Source organism: Triticum aestivum, chromosome 3B (genome assembly GCF_018294505.1).
Source record: "Triticum aestivum cultivar Chinese Spring chromosome 3B, IWGSC CS RefSeq v2.1, whole genome shotgun sequence".
Lineage (NCBI taxonomy): Eukaryota > Viridiplantae > Streptophyta > Magnoliopsida > Poales > Poaceae > Triticum > Triticum aestivum.
In genome coordinates this window covers 777701643-777726744 of record NC_057801.1, presented here as the reverse complement: position 1 = coordinate 777726744, position 25102 = coordinate 777701643, and the positions used below count along the sequence as shown (strand labels likewise).

The 25102-nt window shown below is 41.8% G+C and overlaps 1 long non-coding RNA gene across 5 annotated transcripts; it reads right to left on the bottom strand.

Annotated features, from left to right (window-relative positions):
* Positions 1–5113: 5113 nt before the first annotated feature.
* Positions 5114–24609, bottom strand: LOC123072359 (uncharacterized). Of its 5 annotated transcripts, none has more exons than XR_006435062.1 (6): positions 22828–24609; positions 21349–22075; positions 20743–20835; positions 18596–19133; positions 18291–18500; positions 5114–5551 (listed from the first exon to the last, which is right to left on the bottom strand). It is a non-coding gene; the product is annotated as an uncharacterized lncRNA (long non-coding RNA). The 5 variants fall into 5 exon arrangements; XR_006435063.1 differs by lacking the exon at positions 5114–5551 and having other exon boundaries at positions 17493–18500; positions 22828–23919; positions 24027–24609; XR_006435060.1 differs by lacking the exon at positions 5114–5551 and having other exon boundaries at positions 17493–18500; positions 21349–21724; positions 21813–22075; positions 22828–24608.
* Positions 24610–25102: the final 493 nt, after the last annotated feature.

Sequence of the window (25102 nt, the reverse complement as noted above, 5' to 3'; positions counted from 1 at the left end):
ATTCTTGTGACCATTGATACTTGATAAAGGTTTATAGTTTCCTAAAAAAAGGGAAACGTTTGGAGCCGGTCGACCGGTCGCACTGAACCGCTTGGTTGCAACTACGTAGGCCCTACTCACCGCTCTTCTGGTCCCTTATCCCCTCACGCGAACAACTCTGAACCACTCATTTTTCTCCTTCCTCCTCATCTATTTCTCTCCAGCCACCCGACACCCCAGCTACACCAGTGGAACACCGGCGATGGCCGCCAACACCACCTGGGCGGCGCAGTTTTTTTTCATGGGAGTGGTCAGAAGAGAACCCTCCTCCTTGTGCTTTTCTCCATGGCTGGAAAATACGCAACGGCGAGAGGTCGGGAACTGCATACTCGAGGGGGCAGGGGTGCTTTGCATCTAGTCATGACGGCCGGTGCTACGACAGGAGGCCACCTCCCTGGCCATGGATTTTTGTTGATGGACGAGATGCTGGATCCTACCTCGACAGGAGCTGCAATTTGGCAAGATTTCTTGCTACAACTAGTTTGTTGTTTTGCTGGAATCAAAATCTTTTTTGCTATGATCCCACAATTGGGGTACTTTTTTGCTGGATCCAGTCTAAATTTTTGCTACCACCATCTCTTGTTTCTGCTACCAGCGTCCTTCTGATTTTTTGCACCACCCGCCCTTGAATTTTTTGCTGGAACCACTACAAATGTTTGCTACAACCATCTTCGTTGTTGCTACTGTCCCCGTCTTTGATTTTTTTTTTCTTCGATCCATCTTTTTGCTGGAACAACTCAAAAATTTTGTTACCAATGTCTTTGATTTTTGCTACCACCCCCGTCTGTTGAATTTTTTGCTGGAACTAGACATGGTATTTGTTGCGACGGTGGAGAGCGGCTGCTCTATGGCCGCCGTTTTTGCTGGAAGGGGCAGCACAAAAGGTTTCAACCGGCAAGTAAAATTGCTGGAATCAGCATCTAGAGAAGCTGGAACCTGTGATTTTTTTTTTGCTAAACTAAGGGAGTAGTGCTGGGCGATGTGTTTGCCGCTCGTTTTTTTTTTTTTGCTACATCGAGGATTTTGAAAAGCTACAAATGTCGAGCTGTTTTGCTACAATGGCGACATGTAGAATTGGGCTACCCAGGGAAGAAGACGCCGGTGGTGCCTGCAGCATGCACCCTGCGGCGAGCTCGGCGGCTAGGATGGAGGGGGGGTGGCACACCAGATGTTGCAACCACGGGGGCGGGGAGCTTCAACCGCTGCGGATGGCGGCGTGGAGCTTCAACCGCTGCCGACGGCGGCTCCGTGTCGGCCATGGCCAAGTTTGGCGGGGATCTGACCCAGATGACTGGGAGGGGCAGCGACGCGCGCACAGGGACCCGCCAAGCTGGGGCGGTGGCGCTCTCTGCTACAGGCGTGCGAGGGATCTAGCTAGCTCGAGGGTGGTGCTCCGGCTGCAGCGCTCGCAGGGGGTCCGGTGTGCCTTACAGAAGAAAGGGGACAAGATCAGACGGTTTGCATCGCTCAAATCTGAGGGCTGTCGCGCGACCAGCCGAACTATTGGGCCGGTGCGCCGACGCCTAGTGCTCGCCTAAAAAACGTGTAGTGACCTATTACGTCCTGAGCTTGCGTTGGTTTTCCTTGAACAGGAAAGGGTGATGCAGCAATAGTAGGTAAGTATTTTCCTCAGTTTTTTAGAACCAAGGTATCAATCCAGTAGGAGGCTCCTCAAAAGTTCCACGCACCTACACAAACAAACAAGGAACTCACAACCAACGCAATAAAGGGGTTGTCAATCCCTTCACGGCCACTTGCGAAAGTGATATCTGATAGAGATAGTATGATAAGATAAATATATTTTTGGTACTTTATAATATAGATTGGAAAAGTAAAGATGCAAATAAAAGTAGATTGAAAGCTTATATGATAAAAGATAGACCCGGGGGCCATAAGTTTCACTAGTGGCTTCTCTCAAGATAGCATAAGTATTACGGTGGCTGAACAAATTACTGTCGAGCAATTGCTAGAAAAGCGAATAATTATGAGATTATCTAGGCATGATCATGTATATAGGCATCACGTCCGTGACAAGTAGACCGACTCCTGCCTTCATCTACTACTATTACTCCACACATCGACCGCTCTCCAGTATGCATCTAGAGTATTAAGTTCATAAAGAACAGAGTAACGCATTAAGAAAGATGACATGATGTAGAGGGATAAACTCATGCAATATGATATAAACCACATGTTTTTATCCTCGATGGCAACAATACAATACGTGCCTTGCTGCCCCTGGTGTCACTGGGAAAGGACACCGCAAGATTGAACCCAAAGCTAAGCACTTCTCCCATTGCAAGAAAGATCAATCTAGTAGGCCAAACCAAACTGATAATTCGAAAAGACTTGCAAAGATAACTCAATCATACATAAAAGAATTCAGAGGAGATTCAAATATTTCTCATAGATAAACTTGATCATAAACCCACAATTCATCGGATCTCGACAAACACACCGCAAAACGAGTTACATCGAATAGATCTCCAAGAAGATTGAGGAGAACATGGTATTGAGATCCAAAAAGAGAGAGGAAGTCATCTAGCTAATAACTATGGACCAGAAGGTCTGTGGTAAACTACTCACAACTCTCGAAGGGGCTATGGTGTTGATGTAGAAGCCCTCCGTGGTCGATTCCCCCTCCGGCGGAGCGCCGGCGAAGGCTCCAAACATTTCTCCGGCGGAGCTAATAACATTACTTTGCCTTTTTGGAAACAATTTTGCAAAACGGAAACATTTTTTTAAAATTTCTGCACATTTTCCAAAAAGGTAACATTTTGAATGTGAGCATTTTTAAAATTTTTGAAAAATATTTAAAAACATGAAATCTTTTCTAAACTTGAATTGTGTTTTAAATTTTGAACTTTTTTTCCAAACACAAACAAACTTTTAAAATTGGATGACATTACTTCGAAAAGAAGAAAGTTATTCTCCAATTTGCGAAAATTTTACAAAAGTGATAACATTTTACAACAATGAACATTTTTTGAAAATGAAAAATATTAGGAGAACATGATCATTTTTTAAATGCAAATTGTTTTAAAAAAATTAAATTATTTTTAAAAGGTCCTTTTTCAGTTTGTGAACATATTTTCAAATTTATATTTTTTTAAAACCACAATCATATGGTGAAAATATTTTCAAATGAAACATTTTTTAAACTTGGAATTTTTTGAAATTTGAGAATTTATCAAAAAGACCAAAAAGAAGCTAAAACAAAAAGTGAAAAGTAAAAAGTAAAATATAAAATGATAAATTCAATAAAGAAAACAAATAGAAAAAATAGTTCAGGAACGTTCTACAAGGTTCCCGAAACCAAAAATAAAGGGCGTTGGAACATTGAAGAATGTTCCACAAACCGGAAACTATATACTTGTTAAATGGGCAAGTTCAATCGAACACTAGCTTTGAAGCTTAATGCGTCAAAGAGGATAAACATCATTTATGCAACTGGCATGAACTTTTAGGGCTCATTCGCTGTCGCACATGATCAAGGCCGACTTTGCAGGGAAAATTCCATCCCTAACCTCTAATCAATGACATTCTAGGCCATAATAAAAATCTCCACCAAGGTTGACCGGAGGCCCATAGGGAGCTCCTATACAGTGCGTGGGTCTACGAATAACCATCAAATGCACACGAACTAGCAAACATTCTTTAGTTTTAATGTTCACAAATTTGAAAAAATATTCAAATTTCAAAAAAGATGTTCATAAATTTGGAAATGAATTCAATTATAAAAGTTTAAAAAATAGAAAATTGTTACTGGATTTTATTTTATTTTAGAAATTGAAAAGAAGTTCTCACATTTCAACAAATATTCAGGAATTTAAATTTTTATTTCTGCATGGCAAAAGTATTAACAAATTTTAAAAATACTGTTCCCAATATTAAAAAAATGTTCATTAATTTCAAAGTGTTCCTAATTTGGAAAATATTCATAAATTTCAAAATTTATTTCAAAATGTCAAAATACGTTCATTAATTTGAAAATTATTCTGGTATATCTCAACATATTCATGACATTTAAAAATTATATCAGGTTTCAAAAAAATGATAGTGAATTTGAGAAAAAGTTCATGTAATCTTCCACATATTTGAAAAATGTTCGCCATTGCAAAAAATATTTCATTTTAAGAAATGTTCATGAAATGAAAATCAACTATAAAAAGTAAATGAGAAAATAAAAAAACCAAATAGAAATAGAAATAGAAAAGAAGAACCGAAAAGAAAAAAATACCAAATAGAAAACAACATAGAAAAGGGAAAAAACATGTTCAGAGAAAAAGGAAATAAACTGGTTTGGGAACGAGCCACCCTATATAATAGCAGGCACTCTCATAGGGGTGGGCTTTTGGCATCTACTCCCTGGCCCACGCGGGGAATAGGAGAAACATGGTCCATTGTGGTCATACCACTCCACAAACCATAAATCAATGAAATTGAAAAAAAAATACAACGAATTTTCGTGTAAAATTATGTGAAACATGGGTTAAAAAAACTTTTTTGAGCAAAACATAGGAGGTAGATGAGAATCAACAAGACAAATGTAAACATTTGTACTTGTAACAAGTTGGACCAATGTAATGAAAGCTTTTAATAAGTTAGGCCAACAGTTAATTTACTCATTTCTTTTAGCTCATCTGTATCGTTCAAGAAATATCTCTCATCTGCACTATCATAGGGGTGGGCGTATTAAGGTAGGAGTTTTCTGTACTGCTTGTGGTCGGGAGGAAACCATTATTCACAGATTTTGGGAATGCCCGCACTCGGTATGTTTTTGGAGGAAGCTTCGCTCGGAAATAGGAATTTCGGTGGCGATCCAAACGTGCAACACTGATTCCCAGAGCAAGCTCACGAGCTGGCTCCTTGGCTGGTTCGTGGATGCTCCGGAGAATGAGCGCTCAATGGTACAAGCAGTTTATGGCCTCTGGTTAGCGTGTGATGATGAGAGAGATGGACGCAAGATAGCTGAACCACATGAAATAATGCAGACTGTTCTGTCTTTTATGAATGAGTGGAATGATATACACGGAAAGGAGGTTTTTTTTGAACCGGGCATAACCCCTTTCCATTACTGCGACATAACGAAATACATCATTGTCCAGAAAATAAGACGGGAAAGAGGAAAGTGGGTTCAAGCATCGCCGGGAAACTCACTGTAAGCACTCGCCATCGAGGTTACTCACTGTGGGGCGAAACCCCGACGACACCATTACATCGAAACACTATCCACAAAAAGCCATGGAACTGTCTTTATCTAATGAGGACACAAGCAACAGGCAAAAGAATGCCCACAACACACGGAATCACCAGAATGAAACCAGTCCTCCTCCCACACGCTAGCTGCCATCACTCCCTGGGGTCGATCTTGGATCCTTTTAGCATCTTCAGCGAGCTCCATCATTCTGGTACGCCGTGGCACATATCTGCATCAGTCTTGAAGCGCTTTCCTTCAGCATAGTCGCTCCAGTTCTCAGGTCATCTGCATCCTTCTGTGTTTTCATCAACCCTGCCCAATAACACAAGAGAGCACAAGCAGAAAATGTGCATTCAGAAGGATTTTTCAGAGTTATAAACTCAAATGTAGCTCTATTACGACAGTTCCAAATAGCCCAGCAGATAGCAGCAATGCCAACAGTATGGAACACCTCTCCTTCTGGGAAGAAGGAATGGCACCACGAATAAGCTTGCCAAAGATTGTTAGGGCATAGATCAGTCCCAAACATGCATGCCACAGCCCTCCAGGTCGCCCTGGCTATTGGGCAAATAAAGAAAAGGTGCTGAGAAGTCTCTTTCTCTACACAGAAGGAGCAACTAGGGTTCTTTTTCCACCCCCTTTTCGTCATTACATCCCTAGTCAAACCGCGTTCTGCGACAGCTGCCACATGAAGATTCATATCTTCAAAGGCATACATGCCTTCCATATCCAACGATAGTCACTTCCACATATATATTTTTCCAAGAAAGAGTAAATTGACCTAGTAGTAAAGTAGGATTTAGAGCCCAAGGCCCATTTGATCTTATCACTATCATCAGAGACACACGCTTTATTAGCAACATCAATCATCTGTCGCCACTGTTCCTCCAGTTCATGGTTCAATCTTCTTCGAAAGAAAGAAGATGAATCTGCTGCCAGACCAGATTTAACAGTGCACTCAGGGTAGTTACAGATAGAAAACAATCTGGGGAATTGCTCGCTGAATGGAAATTGTTTCCCTATAGGATCCATCCAAAGTTTGGCAATGTCACCAGATTGGATCGACACTTGTCTACCAGCCATATATAGCTCTTTAACTTTCATTATCGCTTTCCAACATGGGGAGTCACTGATCTTCCCTTTTATCGAAGCCACAGTGTCGCTCCGAAAGTATTTGGCTTTGACAATATCTTGCCATAGCCCACTTTTTGTCTCAAGTTTCCACCACCATTTAGTAAGAAGACTCAAGTTTTGCTTATGGAGATCTTTAACTCCCAAGCCCCCTTTGTTCTTGGACCGGCAAATTCTAGTCCATTTAACCAGATAATATCTTTTTCTATTCTTACTAACTTGCCAGAAGAACCTCCTCCTATGTTTATCCAATCTTGATATCAGTGTTTTTGATAGCAAGAACATGGACATGTAGTAGAAAGCAATGCTTGAAATGTTAGCATTAAGCAGTGTTAATCTCCCTCTCGAAGAGGCATTACTTCCTAACCCAGATTCACATCTTTTAATATATTTCTCTTCTAGAAATTCCCAGTCCACCCCTCTCAAAGAGGAGTAACTTATTGGGACTCCTAGATATTTCATGGGGAAGTGCCCAATCTGGCAATTAAACATATATGTATATGTTGTCAGAATATTGTCATCCCCCCCCCCCCAACACACAAAATCTCACTTTTCTGGAAATTGATTTTCAACACAGACATTAGTTCAAACATGTATAGCAACAATTTCAAATTCATGGCTTTTTCCAGGTCATGCTCGATACATAACACTGTATCATCTGCGTACTGCAGGATAGCTACCCCATTTTCCACTAGTTCAGGTGCTAAGCCAGTAATCAGCCCATTTTTTGTGCTTGAAGCACCATTTTGCACAAACCCTCAGCTGCAATATTGGACAGGAACGGAGATATAGAATATCCCTGTCTTACACCTTTGAAACTCTGGAAATACGGCCCCACTGTGTTATCCAATTTAACACTGACCGTCCCATTTTGAATGATTTTCCTCATCCATCCACACCAAGTATTACCAAAACCTCTATCTTCTAAACTTTTTATCAAAAAATCCCAGTTCACCTTGTCATAGGCTTTTTCAAAATCTAGCTTAATGACAATCCCCACCTTCTTCCTAATATGGGTGTAGTGAAGGATCTCATGAAGAGCCATAATCCCATCTGTAATATGTCTATTCTTAATAAAGGCATTCTGATGTTTACTAAATAGAACATCTGCAAAAAGGGCCACTCTATTATTAAGTACTTTCATGATCAGTTTATAAGGTCATCTAAGCAAGCAGATTGGTCTAAACTGATGTATCTTATTAGCTCCATTTATCTTCGGAAGCAGAGTAATGATGCCATAGTTCAGTCTATGCACACCCAATCTCCCCTCATAAAAGGCCACAAATAATCCCATTATATCTTTTTTGACTATCTCCCAACAGTGCTGGTAAAACTCAGCAGGTATGTTATCAGGTCCAGGGGCTATATTACTATTCACTGAAAACAGGGTAGTCTTGACTTTCTCCTCAGAGAATGGTCTGCTTAATATCATATTATCATCCGCATCTAATTTCTCATTATCCCCCCACACCTCAGGGTCGAGTTGAAACATGTTCCCAGGGGCTGGTCCAAATAAAGATTTGTAAAAGTTAGTAGCATGCTCTAAAAGCTTATCCGTTCCTTCGACCACAGTATCACCAACATTCAGTGAATGTATGGTGTTTTTCCTCTTGTTACCATTCGCAATTTTTTGATAATAGGCAGTGTTACTATCTCCTTTAAGCAGCCAACGTTCTTTAGATTGTTGTAGCCAAAATAATTCCTCATTAACTAGGATTTCATTTAACTCCACGAGAAGTTATGTCTTCCTACAGAAAACAACAGGGTCTACCTCCCCCTTCTCTTCCTCCTCCTCAATACATCTCAACTCCTCTCTAATTCTCATCTTCCTGATCCTCTCATGACCAAATATATTCGAGCCCCATCCTTTAAGGAATTTTTTAAAATGTTTCAATTTGATATTTAGAATACCAATAGGATCAGTGGCTTTCACATATTGATTCCAGATTTTCTCAACCAAAGGAAGAAATTCCTCTGTCTTAAGCCAGCTAAGCACGAATCTAAACTCTCTTGTCTGTGGAATTCTGACAACATGGTTGTCAGAGGACAACAGGAGAGCATTATGATCTGAGACATGTCTAACCAATTTTCTAATGTTTACTTGGGCAAAAATATCCTCCCAATCACTACTCATAAGGACACGATCTAGTTTCTCAACTGTTGGGTGAGATTGATTATTGGTCCAAGTATACATGCCTCCACTCATATGAATCTCACTCAAACACATAGAATTAATCACTGAATTGAACAGATCAAAATGTGGAGAGTGTTGCCATTTTTTGTTTTTTTTCCTGCATGTCTTAGTATGACTGCAGAAGTCAGAGAGTTCGATTAGAAAATCTTCTTTGTCCTTATAATGGGTAACACCATAAACAGTGCATAATGTCCAATTATTTTTTATTTTATTATCATAAAAGGAAACTTGCAGAATAAATCTGCCTTTCTTCCATAGAACTTTCTCAAATCTTTCTTTCTTCACACCACAAAGGATCCCCCCAGATCTTCCTGTAGATGGAACAAAATTCCATTCATATGCCCTGTATGGATCAATTTTCCTGAAGAAACTGTCCATAAAACTCTTCTTATGGGTCTCTTTGTAAACCAATGAAATCAAGGGAATGATCTTTAATAATATGGCAGAGACAGGAACTCATTCCTTTTTTTCTTACCCCTCTACAGTTCGAGAATAGACCTATCATTTAACACCATTTTTCTTTTTTTTCCTCTGGTGGCCCTGGAATAATGGACAGGGCTGCCAGTTTTCCTTTTTTTTCACCTTTTTCAAGGTTTTGTCTTCTGGTCACAGGTCTAGAAATGGCCACATGGACTTTTGTACTTCTTTTCTTCCTAGACCTGGCTACAGTAAATTCCTCATCTAACTCCCCCTCCTCATCAGCCCAATCAGTACTGATGGGAGTTGTATCCCCCTTTCCATTAGTAATATACATCATTCCCCCTCCAATACTTTTTTCAGGCATAGTATCATTATTTTCCCCTTTATTCCTAACTTTTTCTAGCTCTCTCAAAATACCAATGCTAGAAAAGTTACCATCAGGGATTAGCACCCCTATTTTTGTTGCTCTAAGCATCAAATCATGATTAGATATCACTTCAAAAGAATTATGTGTCGGCTCATTACCTTTCAGGTTTCTTTTTTTGGATATGGATGCAGCCTTGTCCTGTATCTTGCCCTCCATATTCTGCATGTTCCTCACGTTGAGCCTCAGTCCAGCTTCAGGAATAAGAGGAGGAGTAGGGATCACTTCCCCCATATCATCAGAAGAGGTGGGGAACTATACCATATAGTGAGTTTTCCCCCTCCTTTTCATGCTCATCTCCCTCAAGCTCTTCCACCTTCTCATTATTTGCCTCTTCCAAATGAGATATATGCAAAGCAGATATGTCATTAGAAATATTATCAGTGTTAGAAGACTTTTTTTTACCTGGATCTCATCCACATGCTACTTAGATGCAGCAGAAATTGTGATGGATTTACACAGGTCCTCTTTTTTACATGCCTCATCAGCAATGGTATCAATCAACAAGGTCTTATCCTCAGCCTCTTCTGATTCCTCTTGTCCATCTTCTAAAGAATCAACAGGAGCATTTTTTTCCCAGTTCCATATACCTACTGGACCCAGCTCCTTTCTCTTTTTCATTGGATTTAGGATATGTCTGAGCATTTTGCTTGTCAACATATGAATTTTTCTTAGCAGTATCAACCTGAGCACTCTTGCTCTCCCTCTCTGGATCTCTAACCAGTACCTTATCGATCTCAAAGAAGAAATCAAAAAAATGTGTGCCCAAAACTGCCTCTGCAACTCTAGGTATCTCATCCACATTGCGACATCTCAGCCAGACCCGTACAAATTCAGGCTTATGTAGGGTGGTCATGTCGATCTCAAGTGGAACACCTACCAGAGAGGCCACATATGCTAGATTTCTTTCATTTCTCCTTTCCAAGGGGACATTTGCTACTTTAACCCAAGCAACTTCCATCACTCCTTTTGCCACCAACATTAGCAGACCATGGGATAATTTTCACCACTCCACACGACCTCAAGGTCATCTCATCATTGTAGCATGCTTTTTTAACATCTCTTTGAATAGGGAAATGCATTACATAAGTATTGGGGCCTATTGGGCGAGCAGTACAGTGCCATTTAGTCCCAATATAGTCAGAAAAAGCATCTTCTAACTCTTTTACACTAGCCTCTCCCTCCACCACAGTAATCACTACACTGGTGGCTCTCTCCTTAAGCTGCTTAGCAGTACATGAGTCTGGGATGTAAAAGAAACCCTGGCCCTTGGCCTGAAATGCGCACATCGGTGCTACACATTCCCAGGGAAGAAAAGTAGTACATACCGATGCCAGATGCCCCATCTTACTACATCTCTCACAGAAAGCTTGCGGACAACTAGCATGAGTATGGCTAGTGGATTTGCAGATCAAACATGGATCATAAGCTTTGGACGAAAGCACCTGATTTGAAGATTCAGCGCGTGGGATGTTGTTGTAGATCTGCTTCTTCTTGTGGGAGTCCGCCGCATCGAAACCAGGGGGATTAGGGTTCTTCTCCACCAGATCCGACCGCTCGGTGTCGTCCGATGCAGACGCCGCCTTCTTGTTGGTGGAGAGGTCGTCGCTATCGACATCTCTAGACCACGAGAAGCGGCCCAGGTCGCGTCCCCGATCGAAACGACCGGCGCCGCGTCCCATCCGCCCAGATCTGAATCCCTCCCGTCGATTTCCGCGGAAGGCCTGGCTGTCGCGGTCTTCCATCACCACAGGCTTGCGTGGCGTGGATGCTACCACCACAGCGTAGGATATGTTGTTGCCTCCAACCTTTCCCTCCCACCAGAGGAAGGAGGAGGGGATTTTCGATCTAGGGTTTGCTGGCGTCTCCCAGAAGTGAGAGAGCGATGTCTAGGTCACAGACCGGGGCGGAGGGGGCTTTTGTATCCACGCCTCCCCATCGCGCGCCTTGGCCGCACGGATCTCCGTCCACATGTCGGCCATCAATGGTGGCCCCCTCCACCGTGACTGGATGTGGCCCGAGAATCTCTGGGCCCCGCCATCGCTCCTCCACAACGTGAGCCGATGCGCCGCGCACCCCACCGCTCGACGGTCGCTCCAGCTGTGCACCCGCACCCGTGTCGCTCGTCAGGATCCGGTCTCGAACCCTAGCTATGTGACAGGGAAACGAGACGACATGACCAATGTCGATGGATTCCCCTTCACGTAGGTAGCGTGCATCCACCGTCACCCCCTTGTCGTCGATCAGCATGATTCGAAGAGCACCATCATGGAAAGGAGGTTAAGACCAGCAAACCAAAGATTCAGCAGCGTGGGAGGCTCCGAACGAGGGATGGATCAAAGACAACTCCGATGGTGCGGTGTCCAATCATCGAGATAAAGGAGGAGTTGTGCTCCATAATCATGCCGGCGCTTTCAAGGCAGCAGCATGCCACTACTACAGCAGGTCGACAGACCCAGAGAAGGTGGAGATACAGGCTTGCAAGAGAGCCATCCAACTTGCAACAGAGTTTCTCGAATATAAGCCAAGGTTTTGATTTTTGGTTTGTGAAATTTTTCGCTCCAGGCCCAGATGGCTGAGTTTCGGTCATTTTCAGAACTTTCAATCAAAATTTGACTGAAATTTGACCAAAATCTATTTTTTGTCTAAAAGGTATTTTTTGCCCCAGGCCTAGATGGTCAAAATCATTTTTTTGGCCGAAATTCAAAACACGGGATTAAGGAGATGCTTAAGAGTTTCCAGTAGTATAAAGTGACATGGGTTAGTCGTAGTGCAAACACTAGTAGAAAACAGGGCTTTCGTCCAGGCCTGTTTAGCCCATTAGTCCCGGTTCAATCCAGAACCGGGACTAATGTGAGCATTTATCCCGGTTCGTGCGGCTAAGGCATTAGTCCCGGTTCACTTGTGCCCTTTAGTCCCGGTTTGTGCCTCAAACCGGGACTAAAGGGTGTGATGCCCATTAGTCCCGGTTCATGCCTCAAACCGGGACTAAAGAGTAGACCTTTAGTCCCGGTTTGAGGCACGAACCGGGACTAATGGGGTTGAGACCTTTAGTCCCGGTTCGTGCCACGAACCGGTACTAAAGGTCCCATTTTCAAACTCTACCCCCCCCCCCCCCCTTGGATCGCCTTTTCAATTTAAAAAAAATAAAAGAAAATGATGGAAATGTCAAAAAATAAAAGAAAATAAGTTTCCCATGTGATATGTGGTCTAATTGTTGGGGAAATTTGCAAATGTGAATTTCGACTTTATTTGCAAAATCTCTCTCGAATTTGTAAATATGGGCATAACTTTTGCATACTAACTCGGATGAAAAAGTTTTTTATATGAAAAATCATCTACTCGAAAAGTTACATCCAAATTTAATATGGGCATAACTTTTGCATATCCAAATTTAACATTTTCAAAATCCTCAAAAACCTAACAGAAAAAAAGATACGGGGCTTTTAATATCTAGAGTGGAAAAAATCGGAAAAATGACAAACTGTGGTCAAACTAATTATTCTAGAATATTAGTGTTAATAACTAATTTGTTCAGTTATTTTGAATTTTGGTCAAATCTGGTCAAACTGTAGTCAAACTATGGTCAAACCCTGGTCAAACTAATTATTCAAAATAACTATTGTTTTCTAAATAATTATTGTTTTTGAAAACAATAGTTTGAAACTCAAACAGTGAAATGTGTCAATTCATGCTCAAGCAAAATTCCTGAGGGTTAATAGGATTAACATCTTACTATTGTCAGGAAAACAACAAGTGCAGACTTGGAAACGAGGGAGAATAGAACCCGGAAGTTAAGCGTGCTCAGGCTGGGTGAGTGGGAGGATGGGTGACCGTTCGGGAAGTTAGGTGATTTGGAATGATGAGGGTGATTAGAGAAGAGGATAAATTGAGCAGTGATGAGGGGTGCTGATTAGAGATTCACTAATGAGGGGTTAAAATAATTCAGAAATTTGAAAATAAAAAATTTCAAAAAAAATTTCATAAAAAAATCATAAAATTTCCATTAGTCCCGGTTGGTGTTACAAACCGGGACTAAAGGTGGATTGTTAAAGGCTCCACGTGGCCGCGGCCTTTAGTCCCGGTTCTGGATTGAACCGGGACTAAAGGGGGAGGCATTAGTACCGACCCTTTAGTCCCGGTTCACCAACCGGGACTAAAGGCCCTTACCAACCGGGACAATAGGCCCTTTTTCTACTAGTGAAATGGAGCTGCTGATAGATTAGCTAAGGTTGGAATGGGGGAAGAACTTTGTAAAGTCTAGTTCTCTGTTCCTCCAGATTGCATTCTGAGCATTGTTTCAGACGAGATTTCTGTTTACGTTTAATAAATAAAGCGGCAACATTTATTCTTAAAAGAAAAAGAAATATCTCTCATCTCCTTTTTGTGAGATGTGTCATCGCAGCCACCGTTGAGATGAAGCACGCATATGTTTCAACTTTATTTTCTTGTACATGTGTCTTCATATACTTCTTTCAGAAAAGAGGTGAACACTCTCGTCCTGTGGCACGTGCCTATATATAAGGATGCATTGCCTTCTCCTGCTCAATACTTGCATACCCATTTTTTGACCGTAGTCTTCCTGCCACCTCATATATTAGCTCTTCTTATGAAGCAAGTAGCTCTTAGTTAACAAGAATTGAGTTGAGAGCCTCGAGAGAGGGTGAGAGAGGAATGGCAAATAGAAAAAAGTTAGTGGAAGTGCGCCTCTAGTTCATTAGAAATGGGAGGCATCTTGAAACACATGGACTAGCCAAAACTTGAAGGCCGCGCTCGCATCAGTATTTTTGGGGGTGAAAATATTGTATCTAGTAATGCCATCAGCAACTATGGTAGTGCCTCAAAGAACGGATGTATAAGAAAGCAAGTCGTGTCTGAACTCTACGCTACAAGAAGAAATTCATATCAGGAAGAATGGAGGTCTCTCTTTCGTTATCGGCGGCAGTATTTTATGATATTTATCACCTTGCGTGTGATTTCCCACATGTTTTTTTAACATGCATCTAGAGGTACTAATTGTACTGCCCATGATTTAGCCAAATCAGCTAGAAGTAAGATGGGTGCGGGTGGAAGGAAGATCCACGCGTAAAGATTGTTGATAGTCTTGTAACAGATATTATGGTGCTCACCTTGCCATAAAGAGTACTTTCATGTAAAAAAGCTCATGGGTTCCTGTAGCGACCTGCTTTTTTCACCGGGCTTCTTGATTTTTTTTCTTTAGACAAACTGTAGTGGATCGGTTTTTCCGTAGTGAGCTAGTTTCTTGTAGCAACCCGACTTTAACAAACTGGATTGTGTAGCACACACGACTAATGTAGCAAATAAATTGTATAACAAAAACAATAATTTAAAATTTCTGCATATTTTCCAAAAACTTAACATTTTGAAACCTTGAGCTTTTTAAAGTTTGTGAACATTTTCTAAAAACATTAAATCTTTGTAAGCATGAATTGTTTCACAGATTATTATTTTTTTGCAAACACGAACAAACTCTTCAAATTGTAGAACATTACTTTGATGTGTTTTTTCCAAATTTGGGACCAATTCCAAAAATCCGGATTTTCTAAAAAAAATGCGCATTTGTTGTAAACACAAATATTTTGGGGGAATATGAATATTTTTTAAGTGCAAATTGTTGTTAAATTTCAACATAATTTCAAATGCTATTTTCGTCCAGTTTGCGAACATATTTTTAAATTTTAAAAATCACAAACATTTTTCAAATTTGTGAATTATTTTCGAATGCAAACATTTTTTTTGGCTTTTTCCTGAAATTTGAGATTTTCTAAAAAAGATCAAAAAACAAGCTAACACAAAAAAAAAGTAGAAAATAAAAGGAAAAATCAATAAAGGAAACAAATAGAAAAAAAAAGTTCAAGAACCTTCTACAAGGTTCCCAAAACCGGTAAAAGCCGGAGCTGGGACATTGAAGAACTCCAGAACCGGAAACAACATACATGTTAAATTGACAGGCCCAATCAATCGCTAGCTTCGGTTCATCAATGCGAACAACATTCACTTTGATGCTTAGGGTGTGTTCAGTTTGAGGATAAGCTGTCATCCGATGGGTTGATTCCGTCCCTCGTGTTGACTTGAGTATGCAACAAGAACCGGACCTCGTGTTGACTTGAGTATGCAACAAGAACCGGACCGTCCGCATGCAATGGATATTCCTTCGAGATGCTTCATCTTGCGAAAAAAACACCATTCACTTTTAGGGCCCATCGTTGTCGCACATGGTCAAGACTGACTTTATGTAGAAAATTCCAGCCCAAAGCTGTGATCAATGACATTCTAGGCCGTAATAAAAATTTCCAGCAAGGTTGACTAGAGGCCCATAGGGAGCTCCTATACAGTGTGTGGGTCTGAGAATAACCATCAAACGTGCACGAATTTGAAAATGTTAATGAAATTTAAGAATATATTGAATTTTGATGTTCAACATTTGAAAATTAATTCAAATTTGGAAAAAAAAATGTTGATGAATTTGAAAATGCCTTCAATTATTAAAAAGTTATTTTTTATAAAAACATTCCTGCATTTCGAAAAATTCTCAGAAATTCAGAAAATGTACTTGAATTTCAAAACATATTCAAGAACTTGAATTTTTATTCCGAATGGCAAAGCTGTGAACAAATTTGAAAAAGAGTGTTCCGAAATTCATAAAATGGTCTTGAAGTTGAAAATATTCCTAAATTTCAGAAAATATTTATGAATTTGAAAATTTGTTCCCTAATTCTAAAACATGGTCACTAATTTGAAAAATTATTCTCGTATGTCTATAATATTCATCACTTTTTTAAATGATCCCAAGTTTCAAAAAATGATCATGAATTCGAGAAAATATCATGAAATTTATAAATATTTGAAAATTTCAAAAATCTTTCACATATTTGAAAAATGTTCGCCATTGCAAAAAATACTTCATTTTTCAAGAAATGCTCATGAAATGAAAACCAAAAATAAAAAGGAAACAAAAACCAAATAGAAATAGAAAAGAATAACCGAAAAGCGAAAAAATACCAAATAGAAAACAACATAGAAAAAAGGAAAAAAACCGGTTCGAGAAAGGTTCTTGAAACCAAAACCGATGGGGACGAAACAAGAACGAGCTGGCCATATAGCATGCACTCTCATAGAGGGTGTGTGTTTGCCTGCTATTCACCGACCCACGTGAGGAATAGGAGCAACATGGCCCGTTGTGGTCATACCACTCCACGATGGGTGATGTTGACAGGTGACACCTTCTCTTCTCACATGTCAAAATTTGGCTCGCCACTATAGTTGTCCATCGCGGTGATGGGTGCTTAAACATTGCATATCAAAGGGTGGGTTTGTCTAAGCTAACTTGAAATTAAAGGATAGGCGACCATGTCGGGCGGCTAAACTTCGCTTGTTAGAATAAACAAAACGGGCCGATGACACATAAAATTATCCATGAATTTCCGTGTAAAAAACTAAAAATATATGACACATGGCTTGAAAAGACATCTTTGAGCAAAACACATGACCTAGATGAGAATCAACAAAACAAATGTAAGCGTGTGTACTTGTAACAAGTCGGGCCAATGTAATGAAAGCTTTTATTCTCCCCGAGACCTCCTCTGGTACTTGTAATAAGTTCGGCCAACAATTAATTTACTCGTTTCTTTCAGCTCATCTGTATCGTTCAAGAAGTATCTCTCATATGCTTTTGTCGGATGTGTCACCGCAGCCACCTTTTGTCGACGTCGATAAGGGAACTACTTCTATATATAGTTAAATACTAGCAAAAGAGCCCGTGCGTTGCAACGGGACAAAAAGAATAATTCTGTCCATTTTCCTAGCTCAATAATGTGAATTAAAAGAGTGGCTTTTTTACTAACGCACAAAAATGTTGAATAATGTATGAAAATGCATGGAATCAACATTAGTACAAGCATTTGATTTTATGAAAAAAGGGGGGAAAGGTATTTGTTTACCTCCAACCGGTAGGGCTGTCAACAAAGCTCGCACTCAATGAACTGTTTCGTGCTCGATTAACTATATGCTCAAGTTTGGCCACTTTGACTGGTTGATATGTCAAATATGGAACATGTAATTTCCAATAGATCATGATGTATTGTGCTCTAAATTTGTACTATTGTTTCATCATTGGTCGCTTATTTGTGATTGGTAAAACCACTACGATAGCCTATAGCTTAAGGACATCTGCAATGCTAGACTCTTGTGTAGGCACTTAAGAGTAAAAAGTTAAACATCAAAAAATTAAGAAAAAAGTAAGCGCCTTCTCATTCAATGCTAGGCGCTTATCAGCAGCTCTAAATACGTAGGCCCGGCTACCCGTTTCTTTACTCGCGTGCCCAGGAAAAGAGAAAGCGCTCAATGCATCTATTGGTACCGGGCACACTGGGAACAACTAACGCAACTGCCGGTCTATCGGGAAATAAATCCTGGCGTCCATCAATTGCAGATGCCCTAAGAAAACATGCAATTTGTCTATATCCGGCATCAAGTCCCACAAATAAATGCCCGTGCGTTGCTATGGTTAATAATGCATCAAATATACAAAAAATTGATGAATTGAATTGAACCGACCGAATTCAGTTGATGCGGACACAGACTAAATTGAAAATAATAGGGCATGACAAAGCTCTTGAAGATGCCGGAGCTGACGAAAACATGATATAGACACTTTTAAAAGATGTAGGTAGGGAAAGTTAATTACTAAGTACATCATATCAAATCACATAAACATTTGGTTTTCACCATCTTCTCCAATTTTGGATCATTATTTCCCTTATTTGCAAAGATAAAACATTCTACAAATTATATTGTGCATAGTACAGGATCCAAAACAGTGAAAATTAAATAATTGTGAACAAACCTGAATAATGAATTACCTCGTTGTAACCAAACAGCTCCTAGGTCGTTAATTCATTGCAGCAACCGTACTTATTAAACAATTCGTGCACTTCGGTGAAGCTTTGCTTTGTATTTTTGTATGTTCTCTAGCTTGCTCTGTATTCAACAAAAGGAGGTCTGATTTTCCTCCTGAGCTCGTCCCTGCTGTTGCTACTTGTCGCTGCTAGCCCCGCTATGCTACTCTGTTCCTGCAGAGTTTTCAGAAGAATCACATCGGTAATCAGCCAACTGAAAGTCGTCGACGCAGGGCAGCGGCAAAAGCAAACGGCAGCAGGGAGGTCACCTGAAGTCGGAATTCTTTGGCGATGAATATGGAGTCCCTGGTGACGTGACCTTGCCAGCCAAACAATGCTGGCGGAGGCGACGGAGGCATAGTAGGAGAACTTGTGGCCGTCGAAGATACGATTGGTGCCTTGTACAGAGCTGACGACGTCAAGGATGACTACTCCCGCCGGGATGCCCATTTGTGCCTTACGGCGTCGAGGATGACTACTACGCCGGTGGTGAGCGAGAAAGTGACGGGGGTGAGCGAGAAGGTGTAGAGGGCACCGCCGGTGAGGCTCGTGTGGACGGCGCTGCCGGCCTCAGCCCCAGTCTTGGGTCGATCCCCTCCTCCTTCTCTCGTGCGCCGCACCAGAAGGGGAGTGCCGCGTCCTCGTCGCGGGAGCAACCATGGCGCCGCCCCGGAGAACCCCTAAGCTGCTCTCCTGGATCCTGATGCCACCGTCGTTTTACGTGTTCGAGAAGTTCTCCTGCACTGACACAGCAGGGATCCAATCTGAATCCTGGTAATCTCAATCCCTTCAGGAAAAAGCCTTCTGCTGCATCAAAACAACCATTTCAATATTTAAAATTTTCAAGAACATTAGGTTCCTCAACCCCTACGTCTCCAAATATACATCATTTTTGTTCCTTGAAATTCAGAATAATATGACCACGTAGACCGAATAGTGCTGCTCTATACACCAGATTTCTGACGAGTGCAAGTAAATTGAAAAAGAAATAACAGAATCCCCTTGTTATTAACGTTCAGTACGCACTTGTACAATGATAAATTATACCCCTGAAAGTTTCAGAAGTTACTAAGATGGTATATGCTGAGATCTTGGAGAAGTACAAACAAATAATATGCAGATAATCATTTATAGATTTCCATGCAGAAGTACAATACATCGTCTACCCAGGACCGGGAAGCAACACAAAATTATGGCATGATATTATTCACTTCTTTTTGTTGCCAATGAACACTAAATTGTTCACTTGCCAATACAAGACTGCAACCACTACGTAGCCCTGTACATCGACCAAATACATTAATTAGTTTCCTGTGGACAACATATCTTAAACAGTACTCGATGTTTCCACAAAAGGCTTGCTAGGGGTTGTCGTGTGATTGTCAAAATTGAGCAGAATTGATTATGAAAAGATGCCTGATGGTAAAGAATCAAAGTAGATTGCTGTCTACTCAAGAAAATCCTCTCACCTCGTACACGTCGCTGTTATCTATGGCCATCAGCAGCTAGCGCCCCAGGTGCAGATGCACTTCCATACTGCAGGTGAGGAATTGCAGAATCTAGCATCCAGGGCAAGCCACGATGAAAAAGGCTTCTCCAGCGAGGGAAAGAGGAGAGGCGGCAAGGGATCTAATGGATCTGTGGAGAACATGTGCCTCTGGATGGGTGCGCCGGGCAGGGCGGCAGGCCTGGAGATCCTTTGCGCTGGATTTGCTGCGCGGCCGGGATCCCCGGCAACGGCCGAGAGCGGTTTGGACGGTGGTGGTGGCGGCAAAGGGGACGGCGGTGGTGGCGACGACAAAGGGCGGCGGCGCGGATGGCGATGGTGGCGGTGGCAAAGGGCGGCGGCGCAGGCGGCGTTGGTGGCAGAGGCAAAGGGCAGCGGCGCGGACCCAAACTACTCCTCCCGTGCACGTCTGCTCCCGGCCGCCGCGGCCGCCTTGGATCCCGGCGAGCGAGCGAGGGATTGGGTGGGGTTATACGGGCGATGGCGGAGAAGCACCCAGCGATGGGCGACGCCTGAAATTGGGGATCGTCGTTGGGGGATAGGCGAGGGCCGAAGCGGTATGTTGACTTACAGATTACAGATAGCTATGATGTGCACCGCGGGTTGATTTAAAAAAGAATTGGGATCTTTGTGTAAAAAGGCCGCGACGGTGAACCCGGAGACCCAATCCGTGCTTTATTATTACTAGTAAAAATGCCCGTGCGTTGCAACGGGAAAAAAATCAGCTTCCCTAGTACAACGGCTCAAGACCACATGATGCTGCATCACTCACATGCTCTCTATCGCTACCTATCTATCTATTTATCTCATTCAGACATTTCGCGAATTATCGGGTGTTTTATCGACAATAAAAAAATGTGCATGCATGAAGTGGTACACTCTCGGTTATAAAAATACGGAACTGCTGACCTTGATGCATTGGATTTGCGTTAATTGCGATCTCTTTTTTACCAAGGAGACATGTGCATCCCTTCAGACATCACATTTCTTGCTAAATGAACTCTGTGCAAAACACAAACAATTCAAAGAGTATTTATTGGCATGAAAAAAATCCCAGATCATTTTAATTGAGGAACAACATTCATCAGCCGAGCTAATCAGGCATGCAAAGCCAACAGCAACCATAGCATTTTATTGCAACTAAATATAAAATAAATTGCCCCTGAGCTCACAGTTGCATCGGCAGAAATTTTTATGGCACAAGGAATACATTAAAAATCTGATAATCACAGGATCATCATTGATTCAGTTCAGAAGTCAACTCTCATTTTCCTACAGTTCTAAATTATTGCTGGCATCGTACGGTTTGAGGTCATAAATTACATGAAATAAAAATAATTTGTTTTCTCACACTCCACAATAGATCCTTGGTTTTTTTTGAACAAAAATCACAAATGACAGCCACTCCTAACTCTACAACCTTTTAGGATCTCTTTTCAGTTTCCTTCCACTGAAGACACACCCTAACCTCAGTATTGTCAGACAAAACACATATTCTGCTAAGTTATCCAATACCTCTTAGTCTACCGTGTGCTCTCGAATTTGGTTTCAGTGCAGACTCTTCGGACTCCGCGGGGCGCTATCCCTACTGCAATCGTCATCCAGCCCACCGCCACTGTAATACGCAACCACGAATGATTCCCACTGCCCCATTGCCCCCTCTGTCCAATCTTGCTTCTCTTGTTTAGATCAGTCCCGCACCCCGCTCGTGTACACATCAATGTGCGTGTGCGATGGCCAGTGCAACATCTCTCTACATTGGCATCATAACAATGTTATGCTTTACCCGGTGCTCCATTGTATACCACCCATTATCTGATGTCCGTAGCAGCCTTATCATCGCAGGACACTCACAGCGGCACAACCTTGTATTCTCACGCAAAGCCTCCCCCTGCTCCAACAGATGTTTTATCATCAGACCAGACCCTCCATCCAGCGCAAATGTGAAGGAGAACTGAATTTTTAATTGATATACATACTGAGCAACCACAAACAGTCTCTTGCATGGTCTTCCGCTTGTCGGGATTCAATCGGCTCTTCCCATGCCTGATACTAAACCCATTTTCCCACTAATACAGGTTGTAAAAGACGTATGCCTCTGTCAGCGAGGCAAATGTGGTGCCCAACTCCGGCTTGACGACCTCTTCTACATGCCTCTGTGAAAGCCCTTATGGACTTCTCAAGAGTACCCATACTAACGGGGCATAGGGTTCGCTCTGTAGGATTCGCTCCCACAAGAACTCTGTGATAAAGCAAAAGCCAAATCAGCGACCTGTCGTTCAAGGCGAAACACTTAGGACACAACAAAATTACCAATACAACGCAAAATGATTAAAAAAGATAAGACAAAAAAAACCACACGGAAGGCCATGAGGGCTTTCAGAAAAACACACAGGCCAGAGCACTGTTTTTCTTTCCTGAAATTACCCCAAATGGCGCCTGTCCCCCGTTTTTTGGCGACCGCATTCCTGAACTACGGTGCAATTTTATTCACTGAGCGATGCAAAACAGACCCCATCCTCCCACCATAAATCATGAACTCATCACCCACCCTCTGTACACGGATTTAGGTACCAATTTTTTCACTACCCCTACAAAATCTTATGCGCGTGATCTACAGCTCGTTTTTGCATCCAACACTGCATCAAAAATAACTCTAAATGTACTGTATGACGGAAAAATCAAACACACAACTTAAGTCCATGGACGCGCAAAATCTGAGGCGCAGCAACGCAAAATCTTTTTGCAACTCTCGCAGTGACCTGGCAGAACAGCCTAACCTCTTTCAGCAACATAACTACATGCATTTTTTCAGTACAGAACATTGATTCACAATAGCGCCTCTATCAGAAAATTACTTTCACCACAGCACCCTACCCCACCACACGCCAACACTACATCAAAATGAATGCCTAATTCCATTTTCTAACCCTCGTCACAACTCGCCAGAAAATTAGCACAAATATTCACAACACGGAATTCAGACACGCATACCTCTCGATCCACCCTGGTCCCTGGTGACTGCGGATTTGGCTTCATAGCTGACTCACCAGACTCCGCCGGGCCGATGTCCCTAATGTCCTCGTCACCGGGATCACCACAACTGTATTGAGCAGACATCGACGAATCACGCAGCCCAGCCTAACATCGGAAAGGATATCTTGAAAAGCAAGTGCTTGGCTAACAACACACATGAGAAAAATGGTGAGCAGAGTATGCATTGCTTAATGCCCCAAAAATCTGTTTAAACAAGACTGCCATGCAAGCTATACATCTAAATAAACGGGGGCTTAATATATACTTATACTAATCTAGGGGATAAAATGAAGTGAAGGTATCCTTTCAGTAATCTTTCCAAGCAAAATCTCTTCATAGCTTTACGCCAGATTGGTTGAGCGACCTCAAGAAGTCTAAAAACTTGACAAGACCAGAAGACTAAAAGTGATAATCTGAACCACTGAGCAAAGCTTATATGCCAGATCGCTCAATCCTGCTGCTGTCTAATTAAGCAGTTAATTGCATTGAAGATTCAGATACAATAAGCAGATACGCAAGATGCATCACTATTATGTGTGTAAATAAGTTAAATGCATACATGTTAGAATTGCAAGATAATGATGTTGTTCATACCAAATAGTATCCCATTGCTACGCATGTGTCTATGCAAGATGGATCATACATGAAGATAGAAAAATCTTGGTAGTTCGTTCAATGCATAAAGGCCTTAAGCTGGTTCCTTACAGTAAAGAAAACAACATTAATGGTCTTGGAAATAATATATGAAGGTACTGTTTCGTTCAGTCTTCTGCTTGCCTGATGGATTAATTCCTGGTCGATGGGATCTATGCTCTTACCATTATTTAAAAAAAGGATAATGCCTATGCTCTTAGAATTACTTGACATCACCAAGTTCTCTTTCAGATTGCCCCATGAACCGAGTCAGAACTTTGTAACTCTAATTCCTCTAATTAAAGTGTTTCAAGTACTGCATAACCTGTCAGCACAAATACATCAACAATTCTGCAGTAGATAATCGTGTCTTCAAATAGTAGCACGTATCATCAGTTCACCTCATGTTATCTAAATCTACATGGACAAATGAAATAATGATAGATCAGTGAAAGACAATGAAAGAAATAAAAACAATCTTCAGGCTCTGTAGTGATTGTTCCTATTCTCTGTAGGTTACATACATATAAAGATGTGCAGCAGATGGGTGTGTTGCGGATAACCGTGACGGTCGTTCAGAATAGTGGCTGCGGGGCCGACCACAAGAGACAATGAGCGGCCCTAGATCACTCAAAATCGTAACGACGTTTTATCGCAGCATTAGCAGCCAGATCCCCAAATCACCCCAGTGCCCATCCAGCTCAATCCACATACAGTGGCAGGAGCTCGTCAGCCCCAGCACCTTCAGGCTTCAGCCCTCCACAACCAAGTCGCCGCCCACCTCCACCCAGACTTGACCGAAAGGAAGGAGGGACGAACCTAGGGCCGCCGGAGACGTGCCGTTGAAGCCATGTCCGAAACCCTAGCCACGGAGGTGGGGTTGCGAGCGGGTGGTAGAGGCTGGGAACAGAGAATCTAGCCGGAGGGGAGGAAGGCGCGGACCGTGGGGAGCTCGGGGGCGTTCTGCGCAGCGCCGGAGCTCGCCGGAAGCGTGCGGCGTGGGTGGTGGCGGCGGCGAGGCATGGGCGAGAGGAGAGGAGGCGAATTCGTGCGCCGTGTGTGGTCCTGTTTTTTTTTTCTTTACGAATTTGCTCGTACCGAGGGTTGAATACCCCTAACTACAAGGCCTTTTTTGCAAGAACGAAACGTTTTCTCATATTAGCAACTTACTAGTCGAAGGCACGTGCTTTGCACGTGTGCATTCTTAATAAAAAGACGATACAAGCAAAGAGTCTTATGTATAAATGAAACACTTTTTATATGGAGTTTTAGCTTCGCAATCGCTTGCCAATTTACAATGTTCATGAACAATTTGATTTTCCTATATTTCCCAAACATTTAAAAACTTGCAGTTTCCCACAAAAAAAAGACAAACTTGCAGTTAATATTCACGAAATGGATTCTACGTACATCATGGGATTAAATTTTGTCCAGAAAATAATAATCTCCATGCATTCTACGTACATTACTTGGACGTACATGGATGTAATGCATTCTACCACGCATATCCAATATTTTTTGCGAGCAGAAAAAAGGATATGTATCAGTCCATATCAATGCATGTTGTAAAAATCATGCAAAAACGTGAGAATAGCCTGTT